This window comes from Aphelocoma coerulescens, chromosome 2 (assembly GCF_041296385.1).
Source record: "Aphelocoma coerulescens isolate FSJ_1873_10779 chromosome 2, UR_Acoe_1.0, whole genome shotgun sequence".
Classification (NCBI taxonomy): Eukaryota; Metazoa; Chordata; class Aves; order Passeriformes; family Corvidae; genus Aphelocoma; species Aphelocoma coerulescens.
This window is the reverse complement of record NC_091015.1, coordinates 37,556,243-37,578,457: the sequence shown is the minus strand read 5'-3', so window position 1 is coordinate 37,578,457 and position 22,215 is coordinate 37,556,243. Positions and strand designations below refer to the sequence as shown.

Below are 22,215 nucleotides of genomic sequence, written 5' to 3'. Positions count from 1 at the left end.
CATGCAAGTATGCTCAGCATACTGGTTCAATAGTTCAGAGGTGTGGATAGGCTGGAGCAAACCTAAGGCCTTTAAGGGGAAGGCAGTGGAAAATATTTCCTTTTGGGAGTTTACCAGTTCACATATATTTCTTTTTCCAAAAAAAAAGGATTTTGATCATTTCAATTAGTTTACTAATATATTCGAAGAAATTTTTTTTCAGTTCAGTGTCTCTCAAAGGCTGCAACAGAGTACAGCCATTACTGAAACTCTAAAAGTGTGTTCTACTTTTGTTATAAGAAATCCCCTAGCATTAATGAATTTGCAGTTTCCTTTAAATACAGTTATGAGTTTATTACTGTAGTTTTGCTTGTAAGAAGTGGACTCCTTTTAATGAATCTGGTAGCATTTATAATTCCTGCAGGGAAAATTGATTTGCGTCAAGGTTTTTATCAGGAGGAAAGTGGGAAAAAAAGCTAACAGTAGCTGAGAAGCCTAGAAAGAAAATCTGGAAGAAGAGACTAACAGGATTTAGTACTGGACATCCTGTAGAGACCTATGAGAGAGACACTATCAAAAGAATATTTTGCATTTCTAGGAAAGATGGTAGAAATTTCTGTTAAATTGAAAATGAAAAATGTTGCAACATCTCTTTCTAGTTGGTCTTGAGACTAAAAGTTCTGATATTTCCAGTTCCACTAACTGTGCATTCCTGAGCAATTCTACTGCAATATTATGGTGCCAAGAGACACAAGTCTTTCATAGATAATGCCCATAGACATGCCATTTTTACTTTAAATAAGTCAACAGTAGTCTTAGATAATAGGGATCATGTTTTATGTCTTTCCCATGTAGCTTCCATATTATACTTATAGACCTACATGAGTGAAAATCAGAAATCTTGCAAGGAAGTAAAAAATTATGTGTGTGCAATACTAATGTCTCCCATCTCTGCCATATGCAAATTTTCCAGCCTATACTTGCTTCCTCTATGAGATTGGATAAGGCCACAGCCCACTGTGGTTTGGTTACAGGCTGAGACTTTGCATCAGGAGATACACAAAGAAACGTGCTAAGTAGCAACAAATTCAAGTAGCACTGACATATTACCACTCTTTCAGCAGGTAAGAAATATCATAGACACAACCTTTCCCACTACAGCTTTGTAAAGCACAAACATTCAGAGCAACTGCTGTGGTATATAAATATAAATCCTCAGAGAAAAAAAAAAAAAACCTTCACAATCTCTAAGCGATTTGATATTCTGTAGCAGACCAGCCACATAATCGTTTTGTAAGATACTTGATTAGAAAGATCTTTGGTTTAAATGCTCTCTCATTGACAATTAGAAGTGTTAATTCAATGGCTAAAGGTCAGGAATTACTCACTGTGTCTCAGAACCATATCCGGGAAATGGTCATCAGCTCAAATCAAAGGTGTTAATATGCAATTAAAGGTCACAGTGGCTTTTGCTGAATGAAATTAGCTGTTCCCTAGATTAACTTTTTCTGAAGGGATAGCTGCTTAGTTGAGGCAAGTATGCCTCCACAGGAACATTCCAGTTAAGCATCTGCTTTTCAGAGGAGCCAAAGGCTGTGATGAGACAGTTTTTATACCTGCTAGGGATAGTTTCAACGTTTCTTCCATTGCCTGGGTAGAGATGAATTTTAAAAAGAAAAAGTGAGTAAATTCATTGTAGTGAATGACTCTGAGTGTGGTTGAAAGAAGGTAAACTTTATATAAATGTAAACAAAGGTAAGCATGCTTACCTGTGATGCAAGCTGTGGCTGCCAGAATATTTCACATTGATGTTCTGTAAATTACTTTTTGTTAGTTCAGTGCCCCTGTTTTACCTTGTCAATACCACAGCTGTTGAAAATACACAGAATTACTGTATCAGTTGTTTCTTCTGCCTGGGCAGAAATATACGCATGTGGAGTCTTAATCTGATCATGTTCTTTTAGACAGCTTGTTCAGTTTTTTGTGACTCTTTTTCTTTCTTAAAATCTTTCTACAGCAAGTCTTAAGCTTCTCCTAGCATGGTATTGTCTACAGAGAAAAGGGATTTTTCTACTCTGTTGACCAAAACATTGAGTGATGCCAAAATTCTTCTCACTATTGAATATTGTCTGTGAAAATATTGAGGAGAATGAAAGGACATATCTGTAAGAAATTTGATTGAACAAAGCTTTTTAGTTTAAAAATGAAACTGCTAACTACCAAGATTAGTTTCCCAACCAGTTGTTATAAATTAAATTCATCCAGACTATGTGATATATTCCTAAACACATAGATACATCTTCAAAACAGAGATTATAACCAATTCAATTACACAGTGAGCAGCGTAAAGAATCTCAATGGTTAAGCACAGTTTATTAAATAGACCACTAATTGAGCTGTAGTAATTTGTTATGTGTAAAGGCTATGAGCCTGTCATCTCCTGCTGTAAATGAGTCATTTTATTTTCAGTTTGATAAAGGCAGGGTAGCACATGTAGGCGGTCAGAACTTGTGTTTCTGAACCTTCAGTTCTACTACGAATATTTTGGAATACTGTTGCATTCAGCCCTATTTAACTTTGCTCCTATCTCCTAGTTAACAAGCATGGTTGAAAAACATTGGCAAGTTCACTCACTTTAAAGGACACTTGCATGACAGAAATGTTTGTGTCGTTGCAGCTGCTCACAAACCACACGTCTGACTTACATGCATATAGTGATAACTCTTTTTTTACCTCTCAAATGTGCTAGTGTCACTATCTCTGCATGAACATGCATGCTGTCATTAGAAATGTTACTTTGATATCAAGAACAGTCTTCAGGGAAGAACTTGATTACAGATTTTTTTTCTTCAAAACGCTTATTTTTTCTTCAAGATGCTTATTTTTTTCTTCAAAATCCCTGTGACCTTCCATATAGTAGTTTTGCATCTAAAAATATCCTAAATTATGAAGTTGTTCCATACATAAGAAAGCACACGAAGGTGCTTACAGCTGTTGACTTTTATTAAACTTTCCAGGACCTCAGGGTAACTACCTCCAGCAGAACAGAATTAGCCTGTTCCATTCCGCCAGCATCCTCCAGCACTCACTAGATGGCTGTGTATCCTTATGAATGCTTCCTTGTAAAGTTTCAAAGAGTAGTAATAATCCACTCACCATTTGAGGGTTTGTAGGAGTAGTGTGCATTTCAGTATATGGCTTGCTTACTTTCCCATCTAGGTCATCTTTCTTTAACTTTGGCTAAAGTATCCCTTGAGTTAAACTAGATTTTTCAGCTATAAAAACATGTTGCTCTCTCTGTACCAAGTTTTACAATGCTTCCTCAACCAACCTCAAATATCCTCCATCAAACAGAAGTGAATATACTGGCCTCTCAGCAGGAGTATTCTCTTTGCAGATTCATTATTTGGAAAAGAAAAATAGCTAATTATAGCTCTTTATCCTCTAATATCTCTACAGTGGTGGTTTTATGGGGAGGAACACAAAATGAGGCAGTCTTCAAACAAACATATAACATCTTGAAAGCAAACTGATAACATGAGTTTATAAGCTGCATTCTGAGAGAGTCCCTAGTTAAAAACCTATGTCTGGATTGTGCTCTGGTTGAGTTAGTGCAACATGATACAATTTGTAACCCTGCTTGTTAACTGAGCAGCTGAAGTAGTTGAAGCCTTGTCATATTCGAGAAGAAAGAAAAATGCATTTCGTTATTGACAGTACTGGCTACTTAAAAAGCAGCCACAAGATACTCCAAAATAGAAAATTGCTTCAAGTAACTAACAATTGAAACATGACACTTCAGTTTCCTTCTAAATTTTTAAATAGCCTTTTTCTTATTGCACAAATCAATTTCTTTCTTTCTTTTTTCTGTCATAAGTTCTTCCCTAAAGTCATATATTGAAGCAATGCATTCCACTTTCAAATTTAGGTGAGGGGGAATGAGAATTTCTCCTTTTTCTTCTTTTAAGCCCATATTTCTGTTTTATGCAACAGTAAAATACAGCTTTCAATCTTTGTACAATTTTATTTTTTGTATCTTCTGTTTTGCCTTATCTTTCTACAATAAAGTCCAAATATACTTAGCACTCTCCTGATGTGAAAGGATGTCTTCTATTTTTATTAAATAATTTTAATCTAGATGGAATATATTTTTTGGACATTTGTTGAAAATTAGCCATACAAGCATGTTAAACAGGTGGACTGAATATTTTACCATTGACTAACATTGTATTAATCTCAGTTTTATTTACTATTGCTCATTTTACATCTTAATATCTAGCTTATTGTCACATTCTCAGTAGATTACTAAGTTGAGTTTTGAGTCTAAAGAGCTACATCATTCACAGTTGTAGAGTTGTTTAAGATACTTAGCCCTGGTCCTGCATGCTTGACTTCAAAAAGGACTGAGCAATCACCAACTATGTTAAGTTCAATAGGGGAAAATGCCAGATTTTGCACCTAGCATGGGGCAACCCTGGATGTATGGACAGACTGGGGAACGAGATGCTGGAGAGCAGTGCCAGGGAAAGGGACCTGGGGGGGGGTTCTGGTCAGTGGCAAGCTGAACAGGAGTCAGCAGTGCCCTGGCAGCCAGGAGGGCCATCTGTGTCCTGGGGGGCATCAGGCACAGCATCGCCAGCCGGGCAAGGGAGGGGATTGTCCTGCTCTGCTCTGCACTGGGGCATCCAGAGTGCTGGGGGCAGTTTTGGGTGCCACAATATAAGAAAGGCATGAAACTATTAAGAGAGTGTCCAAAGGAAGGCAGTGAAGATGGTGAAAGGCCTTAAGGGGAAGATGTATGAGGAGCAGCTGAGGTCACCTGGTCTGTTCAGCCTGGAGAAGACTGAGGGGAGACCTCATTGCAGTAACAACTTCCTCATGAGGGGAAGCAGAGGGACAGACACTGATCTCTTATCTGTGATGACCAGCAACAAAAACTGAGGGAATAGCTTGATATTGTGTCTGGAGAGTTTTAGGTTGGATATCAGGAAGAGGCTCCTCACCCAGAGGGTGGCTGGGCACTGGCACAGGCTCCCCAGGGAAGTGGTCACAGCACAAGCCTGTCAGAGTTCAAGAAGCTTTTGGACAACTTTCTCGGGCTCATGGTGTGACTCTTGGGGATGGTCCTGTTGCCAGGCCAGGAGTTGGGCTTGGTGATCCTTGAAGGTCCCTTCCAACTCATCTGATTCTGTGAATATAGTGCCCCAAGAGCTATTTACAGCTATTTACAATTATTCTGTCCAATTGCCTAGTTAGACTAAGGGTCTCTGCAGCTCCTTGATTATATTTGGGTTTTCTAATTGGCTGTTTGCTTTTCTGTTGTCTTATAGTGTAACTGTAAAGTGATTAGATAGATTTCCTAATGTTCATATATTGCTGCATTCTGAAACTTCTAATTAATTAGAAGGGCAAAAAAACCTGTGTCCTTGATAAAAATAGGACACCTTAGTTCTTCTAATTATTTTAATATAGAATATTAATATATGATGACTCACTGTTAATTTACATAGCCAAAACTTCTGCCTCTGATTGCAGCAGTGGGTAGGATTACTTTTGAGATGAGCCACTTTCACCTGTTCATTTATATTCTACTTCCCCAACTTCCATATTGTCAGAAATATCGCTTTTGTCTCTGCCACTAGTTGGCTAAAAGAGGATAAAAGCTATCTTGTGAAATACATTGGAAGGAAGAGAGAAATCATAACCTAAATTTCTTTTTATATGAATGTGAATAAAACAAGCACTGGGAATGGAAGCCTTAAATGGATAAAAACAATTTAAATCCAAATGTCAGGTTTGAGTTTATTAAGATAAATAAATAAACTTCTACATACATAGCAAAGAAAACATCTCCTGAGATACCCGAAATCATAGAAGGTCATCAGAAAATAAAGAAGGGGTAGACTTTTAATTTATTCTTACTTTTTTGTTAGTGTGTGCATCACAGTGCCTGTGGTTAAGGCTGGAGTTGGAAGTGAAGCTGTCGTGTGATGCACTAGAGTATAATTGAAAGGATTGAGTGGTGGTTAGAATCAGTGGTTACAGCAGGAGAAGCAGTCAGCTGTGTGATGTGTGCATGTGTTCCTACTTCAAGCTTTAATAAAATAGTAGGGAAACACCATAGGTGTTCTTGAGTATGCTGCGTACAAATTTTCAATAGAAATATATGCTTGATTGTCATTCTGAATGCTAGCAGATCAGACTGAACAAAAGGATCTGGCTTTCAGTCCTCCATTAGAAGATGATTCTTCAGGTTACTATCTCATCATACATTGCTTGTTAGTTCTGTCTCTTTCCAGTTTCTCAAGCTTCCCACACACAGCATGTTTTGTGAGCAGGAGCTGCTGTTAGGCTGATCTTTATAGTCTGAGACACCTGTCCTGAACTCTCACGTTGCCTTGCATGTGTTCTTGGCAGTGTATCCATTGATTCATGAAGGGAAGGAACCATCATCACAGTTAAAGAAGTAGTACTGGACTCCAAAGCAGTTTGTCTGCATGTACTTAGTTACTCAGGTCTTTTATTTGGTCTAGAAATGGTAAAGACAGTGAGCACTAAAGGCAGTGTAGCACAAGTAAAACCAACCTAAATTTACTAGGACTGCAAGGAACCAGTGTGTGTCAATGTTGTTTTCTTGCATCCCAGCAACAAAAACCTGACAAGCTTCATCATGTTATGTCTGGATTATCATTTAAATTGAATCACAACTGAAAATATGTTAGTTTAGAATAAATTCCTCACTTCAGATATGGGAACTAAATGAAATATAAACAGTGGAAAAAGTCTAGTAATCCTGTTACTAAGCAGCAACATCAGTAATGGAAACACTCTAGCGGATACACGAGAATAGTTAGTCATTTTAAGAGACCTAGATTAGTCTGCTTCAAACCTGTAGTTACCAGAAACAGGTGGATCTACCATAATGTAAGATTCCCATAGACTCATCTTTGCCCTACAGGTATTTTATCTACTATCTATTTTCTCTGTAGTTATCTCTAGTCCAACATCTGACTAGAGAATTCCCTCTTATTGTGTACAAACCCAAATATATAGGAGAGAGGTTGCATTTAAGTACAAGTTAGCTGTCTGGTGTCAGAGGCCTTTGGAATGTAAGGCAGGGATTTGAAGACAGCTGTGTATCTTCACTGAGCTTGAAAAAGAAATTATGTGTTTTAAAAACTAAAGGTAAGTCAGTTGTATTTATGATACAATGTTGCAGATAGAAATTTTTTGCAAGGAACAGTCTAAATCAGGTTATATAACTAACATATAAAAATATTAGTTAATTAGCTGTGAATTTTAAAGAAGATAAATTGACCCTGTAAGTATTTGCTATGGCTTGAGCAATTGCAGGGACATGCTGCACCCTTATCAACAATAGTCATGCACACTGTCAGAGGTGAGCTATTTTGTCATGAACTAGTAAGGAATTTCTCAAAAATAAACTAATTCTGGCTGTCCAGTATATGCCCTGATTGTTGAAATAAACCATGGTATGGTAAGCATTTTATTTCTTTGTTGAGGTGTTTTGCAGTGAGCAAGATGACAAGAGCAGTTTGACCTTTTGAAAACTAAAGAACTGGCCTCTGATAGCTATTATAAACCCCAAACAGATAGCTTCTCTTCTTCAGCACACTGACCACAGTGTAGCATAGTGGGTTTAGAGTTATTGTATAAAATAATAAAAATAAAAAAAGTTGTATTTAAGGTCTGTGGATTCAGATTGATGTGCAGTATCAGTTTCCGATACTGGATGACTATAAATTCACTGGCTTTCTTAGGGATCAGTGATATACAATGATATGAGATTGATGGGAAAATTTCTTTGAAACAGAACTGACTTTTACTCTAATTTCTTCATTTGTTTTCCTATGCCATTTATTTCTGCCCAATGAGATTTCTTAACTGGACTTGTTTTGATTAATTTATTTTAGACTTACCATCTTTAATAATATCAAATTTTTTGTAAGAGGTTCTTATATGATGTTGTATTATCACAATTTCATAAAAATTACAAGGTTATGCAGGGGCTATGACTCAATAAAAGGCCATGAGGAAAAAGCTTCAGTTCTTTAATTATAGAGATTATAAATATCTAGGAAAGCAGGTACCTTCTCTGCCCTGATTCATTATTCCATATTTCAAAATCTATTACTTCTATATATATATAAATATATATATATATCTCACTTAAGAAATCTTCTAACTTTATTATTTGAAAATAGACACTTTTATATAACCAAAATATATACCCATTCACAAATGTCTGCATGCAAAACTGTGGTTATAAAACTTACTTGAGTTTAAAAAGGAAAAAGAAAATAGATCATCACATTAAAAAGTGCATTCACGTTTCTTTTGTGTTATAAAAAGATGCATATGATTGTCCCACATTTACTTCTTGCAAAACTGCATCACATTAATGATCCTCAAGGGTTTTGTTAGGGTTTTTTTTCAGATATTGCTAGTGGTTTATAATTAGAGTTCTTGAACCTGAGATAAATACTTTATCTGAAAAAATCCTTTATCTTAAAAGATAATTAAGAGTTTCCCACAACAGAACTGGTAGAAGGACTGCTCTATGATTAAATTGAGAACAGAATGTCTGTTCCATCACACTTGGTTTTGTATTAAAACTTGATAATGATCTTCATTTACAATAGTGATACCCAACTAACCATATGGACAGAAAGATATGAAACATCCCCTGTGAAGTGAACTTAGGCACTTGTGGTTTTAATATAATAAAAGATGCCACAACTATTTCTGAGCTGCTGGATTTTGTTGCTTTAGCACCTTGCTTAACTAACCTGAATGCTAGGCTAAGTTGTAACGATACTTTATAAATTGGTAGGGTTTTTTCTGCATTGGTCAGCTGGGAGGCTCGCCATCTGATATTTCTGTGTACTCTTGAAATAAAATTATCTTGTGTTTTCACTGGTATGATTTATTCTGAACAAATCCATTTAGATGTACTTGTTTCATAGAAAGTAAGTGGTTACACCCAGGAAGACATGCTAAAGATTTAAGTATTAAGGTATCAGTTAAAACTCAGGGAACTTGTGGCTTCAGTTTTCTTTATATTTAGGTTTCCTAATATTTTCACAGCTGTTCTTACTGCCTTGAAGAAAAATTTTTTCAAATATCACCATGCTGTTTAAATGAGATCATTTGACTTTTAAAGCAGTCAATCACAGAATAATTTGAGGTCAGTACTGTATTCTGTCTTGTATTGTTCTATAAGGAATAGCATGTTATATAATGATAACAATGAAGAACTGAGTGTCAGATGATTAAGAGGAGCAGCTGGTGGATATTGTCTCTCTGTTGGCCTTCTGGATGAGTAATCAACTAATAAAGGTATCAGTTATGAAGAATAACTTCAAAAATAACTACTAAAATATTCCAATATTTATAATGCTATCAACAATATTTTGCAGTTTAGTAATTTAAAAGCTTCTAAACTAAATTTTTTTTCTCCAGTAAGTTTACTTTATAAGTAAATAAAACATGCTTTTTTTTTGTTTTGAATCCTTAATGCACTGTAGACTACTTATTCACAATTTGCATGGCAAAATCAGTGTGGCTGGTTTTCTATTTAAATATGTGAATACTGTGGTGTAAATACACCTGATTTTGTGCCAAGTACCAGCTCACAGGACAAGACTCTGATCTACTGCTCATCCTTTATAATATAGGTCTGGTCAAATTTTTCAAATTATTGTAATATAATCACTTAGGGATAGTCATAAAATGCCTGAGGCAGTCAGGCCTCCCATTAACTGCTGCAGATAGCAAAGAGCCTGTCTTGTTTATCAGGTAGTGCAGTAATTGCATTTCAGAATAAAAGGTAGCCTTTCTGCTGAGTATAACCTTAGAATTAAACGTGGCAACCTAAGCACTGCAACTTGCATTGTTCTGTGTGTCTTTATTTAGGAACATCCTGAGAAAAAGGTGGTGGTTTGACCACTTGAGAGTAGCTATTGAAGAGACTTGTTCCTTTGTGAATGCCTGTATTCTGAGTTTCAAAAGCACTTTTTGCTTATGAAGTCTTTGATTACAGGTATTTGGTTAATTATAGATAGCAGTAGCTTTTCTCCTCTAAATCTACTACCCGAACATTGGATTTGGTGTAGTAAATGTGAACCCATATTTATTCATGATGGGATGAGCCTTTTAAGAGACCCAGGCTAAGCAATGTGTGTAGTTTGAGATAACTATGGTATGCTAGACATAGCTAATGTAGATGGTAGTTAATGGATAGAGAGAGGCACGTTTGGAGTTTGAGAGATCCCAGTAAACAAAGATGTTTATATGGCAGAGTGAATTGCTTTTTCAGGCTGTGTGAAGTACAGATGAGTAACTGAAGTACAGACCCAATGTGGCTAATATTAGGTGATAGGAAATGTAGCTTGTTTCTAAAAGTTATCCCAGTTTTCTGTATTTCTCTTTTTTTGACTATGCTTTTTATTTCAAATGTTTACAATTACAAATACATCAAGATATGGGAACGTACTGGATTTATTTAGTAGTAGAATGTTATTTCCTTTTTGTTTAGAAACTGGAAGGATGTATTGGGTTAATTCCCACTTAATGCGTTGAATAAAAAAGGAAAAAACAGGTGGTCTGGTTCAGGATTCAAGCTATTGTTTGTGAGTGTTAACATCAGAAAATATTTTTTTTACAGTTGTACCACTTGAAGGAAGAAGATGAAATCAACAACGAAGTTTATCATTTGTTGTCTGAAAATTATTTCTACTATCAACAGAGAACACAACAATTAGCACTAATTTGTTGCCTTGGCAGATTTCACACAACACAAAGATTAGATTAGTAGGAGATGAACTGCAGATTTTTCTTACTTTTGGTGGAAAAAAATGTGGAATATACACTTCATGTTTTGGGAACTTATATGAATATATGTCATGTAGCAATTACTGACAAAAAATGTTAGAAGTTTCAGGAAGGTGACAAGTTGTAGGTTGAAAATGGATGCTATAATGATGCGAAGAATGATCATGAAACAGTAGGATTTTAGTGGACATATGGTATTTTCCCAGAAAAATATACTTGAGACTGAGAACATATCACCTTTTTCTAAGTGAACGTTTTCTTCTGTTTTGCTGTATGTATAGTACTTTATACTGTTAAATAACCCGTATTTGAAAAAAATATTAGTATAGAGTCACAGAATCAGATCTAGGAGGTCTCTGTGTTACACTAACAAATAACAGACATTGTAATTTGTAGAAAGAAATTTGGTGGTCAAACTTTTTTGGTTTGTATTATTTTAGTTTCAAAATATTTTCATTTCAGTGGTTTTTGTTTGCTTTTTTTTTTAACCAGGCTGCTTATAACCAAAATAATTAGTGCAGTCACATTTGAATTAAAGAATAGTGCAAAAATAAATTATCTAATGAGACTGGAAAAGGAAGTCAATGCAAAATACACTCAGGAATCAACGCTGGTGTTGTCTCCAGAAAAATTGCTGTACTGATTTTCATGAAGTATATTGATGTCACTGTCACTATGACAACATTGTGACAAGAACTAGACACTCTAGGCTACCTTGTAAAAAGGATCTGTCATCTGTATTTTTTTTTTTTTTGCATAAAAAGTGATAGAAATGAGAACCTCTCCCCCAGCACAGGATTTCATTTAAGGCTAGATGGATTGTTACAGGCATCGGGTCAAGGTATTCCTGAACAAGTGACAGGCTGGCTTTTCAAGACAGGTAAGATCAACATATTCAAATATAATATGCTTTTACTTTTCAACTAACAAAAAGAAGAAAAAAATTTTATTCTCTGAAACAGAAACATTTGTATGCAGAAAACTAATGTTTTGAGATATTTCTCAAAAGTATGGCAGGATTTTATATCTGAGGATGTAAGAAACATTTGGGATAGTATGTATATAATGCAACTTCTAAGAGGATGGAAGGGGGGGTGGTTTCCATGAGATTCTTTTTGCTCTTTTAATTTAAAAACGATGTCTCCAACTTTTTGTAATTCTGGTTCTCTGTTATTTTAATGAAGCCACAGAATCTGTGATGTACTGAACTTTTTCTTTCCTTTTCTTAGCTATATTTTATCACCCGCAGATCTAGTTTATTTTCTCATTGTGTATCTGTGTGATCTCTACTGTCTCATAGTTTTTAATGTTTGTGTTTTCTCACATCAGAAGTACTACGTGGTGTCAGCATAATAGCTTAAGAAAATTGCAGTCTCTGAAATTACTATATTAACAATATTTTCTGTGTTAAGCTACGTTACTTTTTTTGCAATTCTATTCATCAACTATAGGGCTTTTTTTTTATTAGCTGTTTAAAAACACAGAGTACCAACATGGTATCAGCATGGAAAAACACCTAGATAAATTTTTCCCAGAGGTATTTGAATTCCTAGTAATTCCTAAGCAGATCATACACTCCTATGAGAAGTTTGCAGGTTTGTTTTGCTGCCTTTTAACTATATAAGGCTAAATGAGCAGATTTATTAAGTTCTGACTCTCTTGATCTTGATTTCAGTTAAAACAATTAGCTGGTGTTGATTTCTAAACATTAATAATATAACATTTAAAACAAACATACTTATCCTAAAATGGTCATGATTTCAAAATAAAATTTTATTCATTTATCAAATATAGCATTTGGACATTAATAAGAACAATGACTTTATAAGTTTCCTTTATACATTAATAAATATTCTGTTCTTCAATTATTCACCAAGTGAAACTCATTTAATTGGAAAACTGAATAAACCAAAAAGTTATTATTTAGCTAGTATATATTCCTGGGAAATAACTGAAAAATACAATGATGAGGCAAGATTTTGTATATAGAGTTTGAAGATAGGCATATGTATTCAGGAGTTATAAAGCAATCTCATCTGAGGGGAAAAGCTATCAGGCTAACAGCAGTAGTCATTGCACCATTGGTGCTTAATATACTGAGATGAAAAAATCAGAGTGAGTTCTATCTCCTCTAAATACAGGCTTGAACAGCTGTGGACCCCAATGCACATTATCTTAAAAAAACCCCAAACAAAACCAACCAACCAAACAAAAACTTCCCTCCTCTACACCCATCAAAAAAGGGAATAGGTCATTTGCTTTTAAAACAATTGTCCCAAGGTCTTGAGCAGGTTAGCTGCTTTATTCCAAGTCATAAAAGTGCATTTAGGTTTTCTCAATTGCAATGTGTTAGACTAATTACTTTAAAAGTATTCTAAGCTTGGGTGGAATTTCTCTTGAAAAATGCATGTTGAAGAATTGTAAATTCTCACACCAGAATTTCAGTTAACACTGCAGTGAAATGAAGTCATATGAACGTACAACCTTTGCATAAAGGGATCAAGTAGCAACAACCAAGGGAGATGGTGTGGTCCTTTGGCTCTCTTTCACTCTGTACCATGTCAGATCACTCTAAAACGCCTTGTGTCTATCTAGAAGTGAGTTATAAGGAAACTCTTCTCCTTTGCCCAAATACACTTAGGGCTCAACTTTAGCTGAAAGATCTTGTCCTGGTACAATAACAGCATAAGGTGGGTATTTGCTCTGTGGATGAATTTTAGGCACAGGTGAGGTAGGAAGACACCAGGGCATTAGACTGCAGGAGATGGCTTTTCCCATTAAGAACCTGAGTTAAAAGCAAGCTGGATGGCAGGGCCCAGAGAGTGGTCTCTAGTGGGCTTCCCTAGGGCTCAGTATTTGGCCCAGTCTTGTTTAATATATATATTGGTGATCTGGATGAGAGGGTCGAGTGCACCCTCAGTAAGTTTGTGAATGACACTGAGCTGGATGGGAATGTTGATCTGCTGGAGGCAGGAAGGCTCTGCAGAGGGGTCTGAACAGGCTAGATCAATGGGCTGAGGCCAATTGTGTGAGACTCAACAAGACAAGTGCTGGGGCTTGCACTTGGATCACAACAACCCCAGGCAGCACTACAGTTTGGGAGAAGAGTGGCTGGAAAGGTGCCCAGTAGAAAGTGACATGGCGTTGCTGGTGGACAGTCAGCTGAACGTGAGCTGCCAGTGTTCCCAGGTGGCCAAGAAGGCCAATGGCATCCTGGCTTTTATCATAAATAATGTGGCCAGCAGGACCAGGGCACATTGTACTCGGCACTGGTGAGGCCACATCTTGAATCCTGTGTCCAGTTCTGGGCCCTTCACTTCAAGAAAAATATTGAGGTGCTGGAGCATGTCCAGAGAAGGTCAACAGAGCTGGTGAAAAGTCTGGAGCACAAGCCCTGTGAGGAGCGGCTGAGGGAGCTGGGGATGTTTAGCCTGAAGAAAAGGAGGCTCGGTGGGGCCTTACCACGCTCCAACTTCCTAAAAGGAGGCTGTAGCCAGGTGAGGGTAATTTTCTTCTCCCGGGCAACCAGGGACAGGATATGAGGACACAGCCTCAAGGTGCAGAGGGGAGGTTCAGGTTAAATATCAGGGAGAATTTCTTCATGCAAAGGATTGTTAAACATTGGAATGGGCTGCCCAGGGAGGTGGTGGATTCACCATCCCTGGAAGTGTTCAAGAAACGACTGGATGTGGCACTTGTTGCCACGGTCTAGCTGACAAGGTGATTGGTCAGAGGTTGGACTCAATGACCTTAGAGGTGTTTTCCAACCTAAATGATTCTGTGATTCTTTAGAAAACCCTTCTGCAGCCCGCAGGGGCTGGGGGTACATTGGCAAGGGCAGAGAGACTGTTCCCTCTGATAGCACAAGTCGCCATCTTCTATTGCTGGCTTCAGGAAGTTCCAAGTCCAATTTCCCTGGGCCCCATCCTATCTAAAGCCTGTTCCTTTTCAGCTGTGTTCAAGCTTTGTGTCCATTGGACAAGAAAATTTAGTTTCGACCACTTATTGAAAAACCCAGAACTGGTTCTATCACTCCATGATTTTACTTCTCAGAGAGGTTAGTTTAACTCTGATGTTGCTTTGTGATATAAAGTTTGACAAATCATATCCGGTTGCTACTGACAGGCAGTGGGATTGAGGCCTTATTAAAATTTAAATCCTTTTTAAAGCTTGCTTTGTTATCTGACCACTAAAAAGATAATTTATTAGCTTTGTCATGATCAGTATAAATGAGAAAATAATGTATTTCATGTGCAAGTATAAATTCTGATTTTTGAAAAATAGTTATGTTAGTGGAATGACCATATTATACAAATGTGCGATCTCAGATTCTGTTCATGTTTTGAATTCTGTTAGAGCTTATAATATTTTCATGACTTTGATATTGGAACCTTCAGTACTTTGTAAAAGAATAAATATTTTCAAAAAAATATAGAAAACCCCCTCATTTTCAGACCCAGATTTAAGTAACTATATGTATCAATTTATAGTAGTGTAAGCAGTAACCTGTTTTGGAAAATATAAAGAACAAGTTGTAGTCAGCACTCACTCTGATGTTTTTATGATTTTATGGTTGTATTGTATATTCTGTTAATGAAAAACATTTTGTAAACAACACAAAGGATTAGTAATCAGATTAATTAATATTAACTAAGTGCTTTTAGAATATAACACAAATGTGAAGCTAATTCCTTCATTAATGTTTCCAAATAAGCTGATTTTGCACTGATTTTGAATGAAGTTATTCTCCATTTCCTCAATTGCATATTTTTAAGATCATGTGAAGAGGTATAAATCTATAAGACAGTATAATTCTGAACAGCACCACTCTAAGTCTGGTGCCTTTTTAGTAATCATTTTCACCTGCTGAGTATAGTCTAAATAGTAGTTTGTGTTCCTCTCAGAGAAGATGATTTACTGCTTTTAATCATGTAAGTGAACACATGAGGGAATGAAGCTGATTCTGTTATTTAACTCTTCAGAGGAATTAGTGAATCCCCAAATATATGCAAAACCACTAAATAGCAAAGCTTTAAGCAAGGACATCATACAGATTCTGTAGATGGTGCTGCAAGCTGTGATACACAGTTTATGAAGAAATCAGTCTGAGCCTCAGTTACCTATAGGTAAACATAGTGCATAATAATAAAAAAAAAATTTAAATACCCCCAAACAAAAAACAAACAAGCAAAGAAAAACTCAAAAAAACACCCCAAACAAACAAAGAGGACGAACCGCAACACATAAATTACACAAAATAAAACCTGGATTTGAAAGTTATAAAGATGGAATAAGAACAGAAATTTTTCTGCATTTAAAATTGTGCGTCTGTACAATTATTTATATGCCACATGATTTATATGAGTGGGAACTTACTCCACTGGCCTTCTATTTCCATGCCTAGTTAATAAGTGTGGGGTTTTTTTCTATTGTGCTTTTTTGGGGGTTGTTTTGGCTTTTTAGATGTTGGTTGGTTTTGTTTGATTTTTTTTGTTTGTTTTTTGTTGAGGAGTTTAGAAGATTTAAACTTTCATGTCATATGTCTTGCTGATGATGAATTATGTATTTATGTATTTTGTTATTTTTATATTTTTTGCTGCTGAGGGATTTTTTTTAGAATAACAGTTTTATTTGGAATTTAAATTTTTTACAGTGGCAACTTCAATTTTAAATTAATCACATCTTGGCATTAGCTCAGATCAATCCACACATAACAATCATCCACAAAGGGGAAATTGCAAGTTCCCTTTCAGATTGCTTTTAATACTCTTCCATGACTGCCTCTTCAAAAATAAATGGGAGATGATCCTCTATTTCAATTTCCCAGTCAGCCCTGGAGTAGATTCTTTTAACATGGTGGATACTTCAGACAAATCTCCACTTTTTCTGAGAAGTAATTGAGAAAGGCATGTCTCCACATTTCTTTTACAGACGGCAGATTTGCTTCTAGTGTTCTTCTGAAATAACTGAGTGGCTAAAAGAGAAAGTATTTTTTCCTTTTGTTAGTATATACTTTTTTGATCTGACATCTCCTCCATGATGAAATGGAGGCAAGTGAAACTGAGCATTTATAAAACATGTGCAATGTGTAATGGAAAATCTGAAAAATCAGAAATAATGGATAAATTATGTGTTGTTCTGGTTACCAACAAAGGCCTTCGTGACACAAATGTCGTATGCTTTGTGTCCTGCAGGAATATTAAGACTTGCTGCATGCTGGGAAGTACACGCAGGTGAGATCAGATCAAAGATCCCAGTTAACTTTGCACTTAATCAGGATATGGATACATACTGTTAGACAATTTTTCCTTAGAAGGAAAGAATTGTTATTCTAGGTATTGATGGGTTAGTAATTATGGGAAAGTCTGAGAGCAAACAGGCAATAGCTGCATTGGTGAACAACTGCTTCTCTGCTTTGTACAGTCCCTTCTTTTATTGTCTTGGCCTCGAAGCCTGTGAAGCTTGTCTTATCTTGAAATGTCATTGCAAGGATTAGTTAAGGTTTGAGATAGTGCTGAACACTTTCACTGTGTATCTGTTCCTCAGCCCTTTAGTGTGGTAGCATGTGCCTGTGTGCAGCCCTCATCCAGAATGTGGGTCTCTTGATGGTTTGTCTTGCCAGCACTGCTTGTGAAGAATGTGAAAATGTTTCTCAGTCAGATTTGAATAATTCTTTCTGCAGCGTGGTTATTTTGTGGTATAAATCACACTACACACTCTCCCTTTCCCCAGAGAAAATATCCACGTAGCATCAGTAATATTGACAGTAGATATAAAAGTATTCATAAATAAAACAAAGAAAACAAATAAGTCCTTTTACTTTTTGAATAATCTCATGGTTCCTCTTGTCTCAGTGCATATAAATAGCAGTTTTTCCCAAATATGTGTGTCTCCTCCAAATCTGAAAAATAATGATTGATGTCAGCTATATTGCTTCTGATGAATCAGTGCAGAACCTGTCATATAGACATGACAAAGGCCACAAAGAGCCTTCCCATAACTCAGTCCTGCCAACACTGGCCTCTTGATATTATTGCCTTTTTAGACATACATACTTATTAACATTACTTAAATCCAGTATATATCTGACTTTAAAAAAAGTTATGGGACCAATCAAATTTTTAAATAATAGCAATGAAAAATTTTGAAATAGACTTTGTTTTGAAAATCGCAGATAACTTAAAATTTATATGGTGCCTTACATGTTTAAAGCACTGTCTAAGTACTAACTAGTTTTTCACCTCTAGCTGGTAGCTAAACAATGCAGCAATTTTATGATATGGAAAAGTGTGAGAGCAAAAATTAACAATGTAGCGAAACATACCAGATAAGATTTTAGGAAATGTGTTCCCAAAGCTATCACCAGCCATACAGGAGGCACTGATTCTTAGATTATAATTTTGACTATAGTCTTGCTATAAAGGAACTAGAGCATAAGTGGTATAAAATATTTATCCTATTAGCAATTCCTGCTAGAAATTGTTAGTTGCAAGGGAACACTTATAATGTATTCTGTGTTGTCAGCAATGTGGGTTGTTTATTTGTGTCATTTGGGGTTTTTTGGGATTTTTTTCTGATTATTGAGACAATATCATTTCATCAGTTTAATCAATGACATGATTTGATAATAAATAAATAATAAGAATGACTGTGTTTGGTGTACTATTCTTCAGGATTTCTTTCCAAGTAGATACAAAGGCCTTTGGATGGTCTAATTGCTGTAAATGTGACTTAAATTTCTGATTGATTTAATGAATAAACTTTTAGGGATTTCTGTTTAAATATGCACTTGCTAGCCAGGTAGGCTGCTAGATCTTGTTCCATGTTCAGTCAACTTTATATTTATAAATTTCTGCCAATTGTTAAGGAGAATTTTTTATAACTTTAGCTACATGCAACTTTTTCATCTGTTAAAACATTTTCACAGACTTGTTGGAGAAATAAGCCATAATTTAACTGACTTTTTTTAAAGGAAAGCCTCTTTCAGCTTGAATTTCCTTTTTTGTTTTGGTTTTTTTCTTTCAAAAATGTTACTACATAAGGTACATTTATGTTTCACTATATTGCAGTTTGGTTATCTGAAACCAAGAATCTGGAAATTACTGAACAGCGTACAGTTATTACTCATTGCTCATTATCTCATTGCTAATAGCAGACTCATTATGAACACATTTTATTTGCCTTCTGTATTAAACAAACTATATCAGGCACTAGGCGTATCCAACTGTGGTCAGTGATGGATGCCCCAATTTATGATCCATCAGGTTGCAACATGCCCTGTCTGTGCTCCATCCTTTCCCTCTCACAGGGAAACATTACTGCAGCCTTTCCCACCCATATCACAGCTACGTGGTGGGAGCTGTTGTAAGTCCCTTAACTATCTAGCTGTACATGTATTTTCTATAATTTGCGCTGTTTAGATATACATGTGTTATTTTACCTAAGTACGTTAATTTAATATTAGTATATTTTAAATGTCATGTTAAATAAACACCTTAATTCTTAACGCAGGTGTCTAGGAATTGCATGCTTAGTTTTTCCTGTTTTTCCTGTGTTTGGTTGCAGTTATAATATGAAATTACTGAGAAGAGTTAAGCTTTGCCATTTTCCCTTAAGACTTGCATTATGTCGTGGGCCAGTGTCTGTTCATTGTAACAAAGTCGTTCATCACAGCAACTTCTGTGGCAGAATGGTGTAATTTTATCCTGCATGTAATCTGTGGGCAAAGAAGTTACAAAATGTAGTTAAGCACATTAAAGTCTTTATTTGAAACAGGTAAATACTGCTCACTTCTGATCTGGTTCTGCATCCATCCTGCTTCCCATGGGGATTACTGCTGGAAGGTTTCCCGATCCTCTGAGCTGGTATCACATGGAGTAGTCTTCTTGGAGAACTGTAGTTTGTTAAGGAAGCATCCAGTCATTCCAGATGTTAGCTGTGTTGTCTTCACATGCTGCCTTCATGAAGAAAGGGCTGTAGCATCTCCAGTGATTGCTGCATTGGAGTGACTTTGCACTTAATGCATGTCCACTTAATGGGTGCACACACAGAACTTGTTCCAAGCAGACCTTTGCAAAAGTAAGGATCTTGGAAATTACAAGATTATGGGATCTCTCTATCTTGCTGTCTTTTGACAACATTATTTCATGAAATTTCAGTGAAATCCAAAAATAAATTTGTAGGAAAACCTGTTTTGAGATGGGAGTTTTGATTGGAGTAAGACTTACCTGAACTGACAGATGTCTTTCAGAGGGTTCTGAGCTTCCCTCTTCTGCTACAAAAGCAGAGAGAATAATAGTAGGTTGAATGTGTATTAATGAGGCATGTAATACATTCTTTGTGACAGAAGAATGTCAATGTTTAGAGATTAAATAAAATATTAAAAATTGGGCAAAAGGGTGCAGCTAGATTAAGTAAACCAATTAGGGAAAAACCTCTGGTCAGTAAATAAAGTATTTTTCACCTTTGAGAAAGGAAAATACACTGCGAAAGCACCAGGTAAATAATCTTGACTTCAAAGTGAGAGGCTTTAAAGTATCTCAAAAATATGAAGTAGTTAATAAAAACTTGATGGGAGTTTTAAAGTAGAAATTGTTCTTGTATATTCATGACTAAATATCCTTTCAGTTAGAAAGTGGAAAACTAAACCTAATAAAGATTTGTGCTGCCATGGCATGGTCGATATATCTTCTCCAAAACTGTTACGAGATTTCTGCAATATTAGACAAAAAGCCCAGCAACAAAGTGAAAATACAAGTGGGAGATTTGAAGCACAATTCACACAGAAAGAAAGCAACTTTGTCATTGCAGATTATAAGAACCCACAAAGACAAGGTACAGAATCAGATATGGCGCAGATGATCACTTTGATAGAGTTTTCATTTTTTTCTTTGTAAAAATAAGACCTAGGGCTTTCCTGATGTTCTGAGATGCAAATACTTCATGGCATTTCTTTTTGAAGGCTCAGAAATGAAGGTTAAAGGAAATTGAGACATTAATTTGTGAAAAATGGTGTAAAATTTTTACTTGTGCTGTTTCTTTTGGCAATTTCTTGCTCACAAGAAATTGATAAACTTCAAAATGTGTTTGTAAGAGGAAAGTAAAAGGGTAAAAGTAGTATCAGATGGAAGAACTTAAAAGTAAAAATGGTAAAAATATCATTCAGAAATACCCTTATTCAGATATTTGAGAATGAGAATTATGAGATTGCATTGACCCTGATATAAAAAAATGTAATAATTTTGTGTGGTTTTATTAGACTTAAAGAAATTGCTATTTTCCTACAGAAATGATGGTGGTAATGTTGGAAAAAATTTTGAAATTTAAGTAATTATAGGCATATAATTTAAATATGGGCTATAAAATCTGTGAAATACAAAGAGCCTTTAATTTGATGAATTCTGATTGTAAAGCATATGCACAAAAAATTGCAGTAGCTTGTCATAATGTATGGACTCTTAAATAAACATAGGATCTTAATGAAAAAAACATGTCATTGTCAAAATGTCAGGCATCTACAAAGAAAAGTAAAATAAATCTGATTGATTTTTCTTTAGATTATATTTTAACAATGGCTAAAGTTTTGAGGGTTGTTTTGGTTCATAAAATTTATAGAAGGAAGAGCATGTTTGCTTTATTTTATTTTGATTTAGGAGTTTATATTGATAAAATAGCCATTGAGATGAAAAATAGTACTAAAAATAAACCTGAAAGAACCCCTTCCATTCAGAGAAAAAAAAAAACATACAACATCCTCCTTCACAGCTGGTTTTGGAATATCTTCAGGTATTGCTGTCTGCTGACATGAATAGTTAACATCTTGACAGCTTAAACCATGAAGCATGGAAAAATTAAAGTAAGCAAAACTTGAGTGGACTTGAGAAAACAGTGTCTACCATAGGCACTGTTGTCAGATCCAGTTGTTTTCCCTCCTGTGTTTTGCATTGATATTCATTTCATTATGACAACAAAATATGTGGATTGATGTAAACAGCCTGGATTTTGCACTGTGTTCAGTTTGTAAATCTTGCTGATGCTCCAGGCCTGACAGCTAGAAGCTCAACCAGTATGAAACCTGGATATAATAGTAAATGTCCAGCAGTACAAAATATAAAAAAAGAAACACAGAACACCTCCCCTGCCCCAAGTTTTAAGCAAGGGTAAGTGTGAATATATATAGTGATGCTCAGCACATCTAGCTGTTGCAAAGGAATTGAAAGTACTTACTTATTTTTGGTGGCACTGTGATCCAGTTCCAAGCAAGGAAAAAGTGGACTTTGGCACAGAATAGGGTGGCAAGACTATGGCAATATTGTGGGAAGACTGCCTTGAGCCTAGGTGGATTTTAGAGTCTTCTCTTGGGGAAGTTAGTTGTCTTAATGC

The 22,215-nt window shown here is 35.8% G+C and overlaps 1 protein-coding gene across 2 annotated transcripts in view; it reads left to right on the top strand.

The window, feature by feature from the left end:
- Positions 1 to 22,215, top strand: part of LOC138106446 (diacylglycerol kinase beta) — a 425,706-nt gene that overhangs the window by 32,485 nt on the left and 371,006 nt on the right. The window contains exons 7-8 of one of the 2 annotated variants that reach the window (XM_069007051.1): positions 10,667 to 11,713; positions 19,609 to 19,911. The gene's annotated coding sequence lies outside the window, so the exon portion shown is untranslated. The remainder of the gene's footprint in view (positions 1 to 10,666; positions 11,714 to 19,608; positions 19,912 to 22,215) is intronic. The other variant, XM_069007050.1, reaches the window with a different exon arrangement.